Source organism: Macrobrachium nipponense, chromosome 46 (genome assembly GCF_015104395.2).
Source record: "Macrobrachium nipponense isolate FS-2020 chromosome 46, ASM1510439v2, whole genome shotgun sequence".
Classification (NCBI taxonomy): Eukaryota; Metazoa; Arthropoda; class Malacostraca; order Decapoda; family Palaemonidae; genus Macrobrachium; species Macrobrachium nipponense.
In genome coordinates, this window is record NC_061106.1 from 1377365 (window position 1) to 1386341 (window position 8977).

Consider the following 8977-nt stretch of genomic DNA (forward strand, 5'->3'; position numbering starts at 1 on the left):
ATCGTAGAGTCTTTCCACTTGTGTATGCTTTTAAGACTGGGAAGATTTGACCGACATTACTGACGAAAATGAAATTGATCTGAACCCACATCCATAATATCTGATTTGGAATTGGCTGCAATTCAAGCTTTTTAAAGGTGAATTTCCTACCGCCAACAACAAAACTGTTTTTTTTTTTTTTTTTTTTTTTTTTTTTATTTATTTAGGATAGTGCATCTGGAGAAGAATTCACTCAACTGGATTGTCAATTAGTTATGGCATGATGAAGATTTTAGTTTATGAATAAGACATCTAGAAGAAATTCCAGACGCCTTCGAAGTTTCAAAATCTTGTTTGCCAGAAGAAGCAAGCGATGTTATGACTTAGTTTGAAAATAACTATGTACTTGGACGGTTAAGAAGAATGCATTTCCTCCTATTATGTGGTCAGTACATGACTCCGTGCAATCAGGAAAATGCAGCTGAGGCTTTTGGCACAGGAGATGGGAAAACATCATCGGAGGAGCTCATATTAGTCTTTATAAATATAATTGAAGAGTTACAAAAGGAAGAGCAACAAGTCGACAACCAAATTGAATGCATACTTCGCGGGGAACCAGAACCTAAACAGAAAAGGAAAAAACTTATTCGTGAAGAACGGATCACCAGGTGATGCGAGAACGAGATCATCAAAATGTTTTAAATTACCTTCGAGGAATAGCCCATGATTTATCCCTTGAATAAAGTTTTTAACTTTTTAAATTTTATTCTATATCGAATCTTTCATTATGCTGTGAGATTATCTTTTTTATTATGCATTTACACCTGTTTTTATTAGGGTTGTAAATCTGTTTTACTTAAAATTGTTTATGAATAACATTATTATTTTTGTTAGTCCCAAAATATATATATATATATATATATATATATATATATATATATATATATATATATATATATATGTATATATATATATATATATACATAAACATCTAAGCGTGTGCATGTGCACGTATATACTACTTGTAAATATATATATATATATATATATATATATATATATATATATATATATATATATATATATATATATATATATATATATATATATGTTATATATATAAAGGTTTTTGCCATGAAGGAAAAAAATGAAAAGCGAGATAGCCAAGCACTTTCGATCTAATTCGACCCTTTACTCAGGCCACAACTGATCTTACAGAGGAAAAACATAGTCCAAGTAGGCTTAATATCCAAACTGACACTACAAGATTAGCAATAAGGTCGATTTCACTCTACAGAAACGAGGAAACGCCTGAGGGCAGTATAAGCGAATTTTTAGGCAGCCACACCTTGGAGGATACACATGCGGTCAAAAGATGTTTTCTGGATGAATCATCTGTTGACCGCGTGTGTATCCTCCAAGGTGTGGCTGCCTAAAAATTCGCTTATACTGCCCTCAGGCGTTTCCTCGTTTCTGTAGAGTGAAATCGACCTTATTGCTAATCTTGTAGTGTCAGTTTGGATATTAAGCCTACTTGGACTATGTTTTTCCTCTGTAAGATCAGTTGTGCCTGAGTAAAGGGTCGAACTAGACCGAAAGTGCTTGGCTATCTCGCTTTTCATTTTTTTTCCTTCGTGGCAAAAACCTTTATTTATACATAGCATCACGTTTTATATACTTCGTGATCAAGTTATTCATATATTATATATATATATATATATATATATATATATATATATATATATATGTGTGTGTGTGTGTGTGTGTATACATATATATATATGACTATCAGAAAGGTGATTCAAATAATATTAGCAATAAATTCATGAGGAACGTAATAATTTAAATATTTTAGTTAAGAATATTTGCCACTGTAAGTCAGTCATTCCCTCTCTCTCTCTATCCATTTTTAATCAGACAAGTGACCAGGTATATATATATATATATATATATATATATATATATATATATATATATATATATATATATTATATATTTGTGTGTGTGTGTATGTATATCCGGACTTGTCTGATTAAAATGGAGAGAGAGAGAGAGAGAGAGGAGAGAGAGAGAGAGAGAGAGAGATGTGCAGTGGCAAATATTCTAGATGCCACTCCCATCACAGAACACGTAGTACCAACTGCCGTTCCTCAGAGCGCAACTGTTCCCGTTTCGAAATTGGATCCCTCCCTGCTTGCATCATATACATTTGCCCTCCATAAACGTAGATTCTGCAAATGCTTTTGGATTTATATTCAGATATAACGAAGTCAGAAGAAAGAACTAAGAAATGAAAGAGGAAAATCGCATTTGAGCGAATTGAAAAATTTAAACAACGTACTTTATGCACTGCGAGTTTACCCAGGAGCTCATACACATAGTCCAGGCATTTGGGATCATTTTTTGACCTAAATTGGAAAAAAAACAGGAGAGAGATGAAGCTTGGTGGGATCCTTCATTGAGTCTCATAGAAAGACATAATAAAAGTCCCCATATGTCCCATGTGCGGGTTTTAGGTTTTGGTCACATGAACTCTGGACCTGAAAATGCAGTAAACGTTGTGGCGTATGCTATAACGTTCTCAAGATCACCAATAATTCGCAAAATAATAAATGATACACGTACAGACATGCAACCATTGCTGACTGCTGGCAATTTTATTCTCAGTGATGTGTTCTTGAATTATATACCCAAAGCAGATCAGTCATTAAATGAAACAAAACCCAAAGGCCTCAGTCAGTTTGCCCTTCACCGTGGTCTAGTTCTTCATCTGCATCTGGGTTTTCAGAATTACTACAGTCACCACCAAGACAGTGAGCACACAGTAGAGAACACTGAATACCAGCATTTCTGCAACCACAACCCTGCTCACAACCAGCCTTGCATTCGCATGATATCAGATTCAAAAGATTGTCACTTGGTAGCAAGTCACAACCTAACCAATGCTGCATCTGATGATAGAAATGTAAAGAATGTTCTTTTGCTGCTGCTGATGTCGGTGTAAGTGATGCAAGTTGGAGTTGGGTGTGAACAGGGCATTTTGCAAATGCTCGTTCAGGATGAGGTTGTTTTTGGAGCTCCAGATTGGACGAGCAGGAACTCTTCCCCAGCACACTTAACTTCAAATACCGATGAAGATGAGCCATTGAAGACTTCCAAATACGTTTTCAATTCTGGACACCTCAGAATCAGGTTGAATCATGCAGGGCTGCCAGATTATTTTGGGAAAAGTAGCCTATACTAGCTTCAAAAGTAGCGGATTTTAAATAAAAGTAGCCCAGTGCCGAAGTCTATGATATCATTGTAAAATTATCAAACCAGACTTATATTGAAATATACCGCATATTTATATTGATATATAGAGAGATAGATAAACCTTAGAGACCTATCTGTGAAACTTACCTTCAATATCATGCATTTTGCTCCAGGGTGCTATGATTAAAATGCCGTATCTTCTCAGATGGGTGACAATTCCAACTATTTCTGTTGAACTAAAAAGGCTGAACTTCTTTTTGTTTTCTTTGAGAAATAAACATTTTCTTTCCACTTGGTATGAAATGTTGAAAACATAATAAACTGAACTCAAAATGCTTGAACTGTTTAAATAAAATCATTTCCACTTAATGGGAAAAGGTTAACAAAACTGAATTACTTCTCATTAAGGAATCGACATTTTTTCTGAGACTAGGTTTCGAATATTAATTCATTTACCAGCTCTTCCTCATTTTCATCACTCTCTTCCTGTTTATAATTGTATATTGAGGAGTCAAAATTAACCATAGCCCCTACTGGGCTAAAAACTAGTAACAACATTTTCCCGATAATTCAAGATTTGTTTTTATTCTTAGAATTGATATCAATAACTCTGGTCCCAGTCGGTTTCGTAACTTGGTTTTCACTGATGTAGCACGTGAAAAGACACGTTCTACAAGGGCATTACTTATAGGAAGACTATAGGCTTTTAAAGCAAATTCTGCGAGATCCCTCAGCACGAATTCTCCTCCGGCATCTTTCACTGTATTTGCAACGGCTCAAAACATTGATCCACTAGATGGCACATTACCATTTCAGATGTTGTTCCAGTCAAGGGTTAATATTTTTCGCCACTGGCTCTCGATATCTGTGATTTTGGATTGATTAGCTGGTTCAAGTGGCAACTCAGAAAATGGAGGGCGTGTATGATTCAGACAAACAGATGGTGATAAATTCTTCATTTTCTTAATATTTCCCGATTTTCTGGTCATCGGTTGATTAACTCTTTTGAAGCTCTGATAAGGAAGGCATGGCATCGAGATTGGATGTTATTAAAATCTTCATCTGAAATCAAACCATCCTTTATTTTGTTAGCCAACAAGGAAGAAAATTCCTGCCCGAAGTCAACCTCTATTAGGAGGAAGAAATGGTGAAGTTGAGGTCATGTCCGCCTCAAGTTTTACAAAACCAGGTTGAAGTACCCTTCTGAGAATTGTAAGCGTAAAAGCTTCAAGTTCACTTAGAAGGCTGCGATGGTCAGCTTCTTGTTTTTGAAAAATAAGATTTAATCTTTCAAAATCATTTAAGACAGGTCTCAAGAAAATAAAATAAAGTTGTTGAAGTGATCAAAAGCATATTATGAAGCTCTCTTGCAGAATACCTATCGTGTGATGATGAAGTAATTAAGCTGAAAGTGGGTTTTCAACGAATCCCATTGATCAAGAACCCTTTTAACACTAATGCTCCTGGCGAACCAACGTGCACCTGACAGAGGGACTAATTGTAATGGTTCTTTTTCATCATTGATAAGCTTATAAATCTCTAAATATGCCTCTCTTCTTGAAGCAGACCTATGAAACCAATTATACGTTTCTCGTAACATATAATCAATATGTGAAGGTAATTTTCTGAAGCATGGCAGCATACCAATGGAGATAATGATACGTACACTTGATTAAAAGCAAATTTGGTATGTCTTTTTTTCATTAATACGTAAACTGTTGGTGACGACCCCAAATGTTTGATGCTCCATCAGTTCCAAGGGCAATACAGTGTTCTAAATCAACGTCTATTTCCCAAAAATAATCCTTGATGTGCTAGTACAGAGCTTCTGCTGAGAAATTATCCTGTTGCGTTTCTTACTATGGTATCGAACACATACACATAAGTGTTTGGCACAAGCAATGTCTGTAGACTCATCTATCATCAATGAAAAGGTTATGCTTTTTAGGTCAGATACCAGGTCATTTAAGACCTCTAGTGATAATACCTTCTTAATAAGGTCTGTGCATTTTGTTCTATGTAATCTCATTGTATCTGAACTTGAAGTGCATGGCATATCATTCTTTAAAATTTCAAATAAATGATCAATAGTATTAATAGAAGAATGACAAGCAACATAAACTGCAAGTTTAAGCTCTAAGATTGTAACTTTCCCTACCTTTGAAAAAGCTTAAGGATACGTTGCTTAGGACATACTGTAGTAGACATGATCAGCTTGTGTTTTGTTGCTTCACCATACTTTTTCAAAACTGTTTTATGAGCTCTTATTACTGATTTCCAAACTTTACAATAGGTCTTTGTTTTGTCAGTGTTAAATTCTTCAATTCATTTTTCAAATAATGGATCCTTTAACCAGGCTGCTTGAAAAGCCTATCATACTTGGCCCACTTCCCCATTATAATATAATCACAATAACACGTCCGTCTACGGAAATATCAAGATCCCACTGACTGGTGACACTGAGAATGAGAAGGCAGCACCGCAGCTGAGCCTGTATTGAACATGTATGATACAGGTTACATACCGAAAGCATAACCAACGCAGCTTATTGCACAATGCTTCTTGGAAATCGCATTCACCAGTAACCACAAAACTCTAAGCCCACTTTCACCCATTATGTATCCAACAGTACCCATAAAAGGTATCAGCAAGTGAAACCCACCCAGCCTTACCACTACTGATGACAGTTCACTGTCACTGACTGCAGAAGTAACCATGTCAACAGCTTTTGAATATAAAGGCTTATGAAATGTAGCAAAACATGTCTGCTGGCCTTGTCTTTTACTCTTCAGAAGCAAACACCAAAACAGTATAAAATGCATCAGGACTAATTCGGTGCAGGTTCACAAATGGTAAGTGATTAATTACCCTTGAGGTCTCATAGCCACCACTGTTAGTGGTTAGTGTTTCCATGTAACCACTCTACCTTGGATTTGGTTTTAACCTCAACTATGAAGCACACATCCAGAGCGTAACTTGCTTCACAATGTAAACTGGCAATGTCCTGTTTAGGTATTCCTCGTGCACCACCATATGGCAAAATACATAATAATTTGTATTTTAATGGCAGAGTATGATTGAAATATGTTTGGCTTAAGATGAACACTCAAAACAATTTCATAATTTCGGAACAAGTAATTTTTTAACGAGGGGGGCAGGTCTGTTACAGAAGCATGTGGTCTTTTACTACTTTTTTTTCATGGCAAGGATTGCTTTATGACTGAATGAAAGTAATGCTATTACAATCAAACACATTTGTTTAATTTTTTGGATGTACTAAAATGATTAAAGGGTTTGTAGTAGGAGAAGTTTAATGACGTCACCAACAGAAAAGGTGGTGGTTTTCTGCCAAAGCTACTGGTGACTCCCATTTGTTTTGTGTGTTTGTATGTCTGTCATGGGGTAGGGGTTTGATTTTGAGTTATAACCTTTCTGGGGTGACATAGGGGCCGTGTGAAAAATATTGTCCTTGTCTGTTAAGCAGTTGGATTTCTATAGCAGACAAACATTCACTTTTATGATATGAAAAAATATATATATCATTATTTTATCTTAACATTAAATATTTTGTACATATCGTTGCTGGCTACGCCCTTGGATACATTCTATTTTCTGTATACTTTGGTATTTATTGTTTTCAACTACTGAAGTGTTCCACTTTACAGTACATTGTGTGTTTGGTCTTACTGATTGTAATCAAACAATTTGTCAGTGATTTTCCTTTTAATGATGTAGGTAATCATTTGATGTGTGCACAATAGAGTGGGATTCATGGCAGTGCCATTTTACTATCCATTAAGTACAAAATTTCTGTACTTTCTGAAATTTAGAGGAACATGACACATGTGCACCTAAAGCGCCCAAGAAAGACTGGAGTCCAGTTAGCTCTTCTTTTTCACTTGAATTGGTCTATGAAAACACAAGGGATCGAAATGTCTTTGCCTGGGGGGCAGGGGCGGGAGGATCCTTTTCATAACAAGTGAAAAAGAAGCGCTAACTGGACTCCAGTCTTTCTTGGGCGCTTTAGGGTTTTCTTTCTCTGGATTCTGTACGTTTTATTAACTAAGCATTTGATTTACATAACGTAACTTACAAAAATTACAAAGTTTGGTAGTACCTTAAAGGTATTAAAATGAGCTATGGGTCAAATTTCATCACTACTTCTGCTGTAATTAGTGAAATGAGGAAGTGTTACAGCTCGGTCTGTTGGACCTAGAAAATATGTGCACATGTGTCATGTTCGTCTAAATTTTCAGAAAGTACAGAAATTTTGCACTTAATGGATAGTAAAATGGCACTGCCATGAATCCCACTCTATTGTGCACACATTGAATGATCACCTCATTAAAAAGAAAATCATTAAAAGGAAAATCACTGACAAACTTTGAGAGTAAAAATAATTGGGACACCATAGATGGGACCTTTGATAACACGAGAAGGTTCCGGATCTTTAAGTCATATTCAGATACACAAAGTTGCCCATATTTCCATGTATTAGTTTCAAGAGACAGTTTGATAATATACGGACAGGACTTACTTGATCAATGGCGAATCCGAGGGTGAGACCCAGGAAGCAAGTGAACAGGCACCACGTGAACGCCATCTTGCCTTGTCGACGAGCCTGGCTAACGAGGATCAATGTGGTGGGCTCAGTGCCCACTGGAGGTTATATGCGATTCCTTCTTCTACTTCTAATCAGATGTTTGGATGGTGGTGCATCACTGCTCTTGATGAATGCCATAATTTCCACTCGTGATGCCTCCTCTCGGGACATCGTTCAAATGGTCTTGCTAATTTATTTTGTGTACTTGCCCTAATCTCTTCCGTAATTGACAACTATTTCTCGCTTCCCAGAAATTTCGATGTAGCAACGTTCCTAAGTGAAATGGTCATTTGAATATTAAATGGATAGCCGAGGCAATATCCATCGACATGTTCCTCGGACTAATTATAGTAAAATATTGGGAAATACTCTAAACCTCATTCGATTCCGGAATTTTAACTTAACGATTTCATGTACACATTTCATTTATAATTACATACAATTCCTTCTTCCTCTAAGTTATTTACCTTCAGTTTTATGAATACTCAAACAGATGATTTCCATTTATCTAAATTCTTATAAAATGTTTATTTTAAAAATCAATATTTTTCCTTCTGTCGCACTAACCTACAATCACCACCAATATTTCCATAGCTGCATTCATTTCCCACTTGTTATTTCTTCTCACACTGAACTCATTTTCTCCTTTTTTAAAATCAGCAAATGAATAAACAGAAAACATGGATGTTAGTGATGAAATCTGAACTGGTTTCATAGACTGAAAACAAAACCGTCATTTGAGCAACCTGATTCCTCGGCTGACATCCATTTCACAGACATGATTTCATCTGGTGGTTTCAGGGTTAATCATGTCGGGTGAGGGAAGCAGGAGAACGGAAGGATGCATCTTTTGCTTTTCATCATATTTGACGGATTTTGATATTAACATGGAAAGCATTTATAATGCAGTTACTCTCAAGGCTCGTCATTCATTTACGCTTCCACATATATTTTTGTCATCGTTTTTGGTCAATTATTAGAGATTTCTTAAAACATAGTACTGTAGACTCCCCTTGATTTGCTCAGTCGCAAAAACTGAATTAAGGTCTTCCCCCCCCCCCCACCCCCCAGGGGTTTTCTGTATTCCAGTGGTGCCTCGGCCATGAGTGGTGTTACTTTCTTCTTCTCTTTTCATGTATT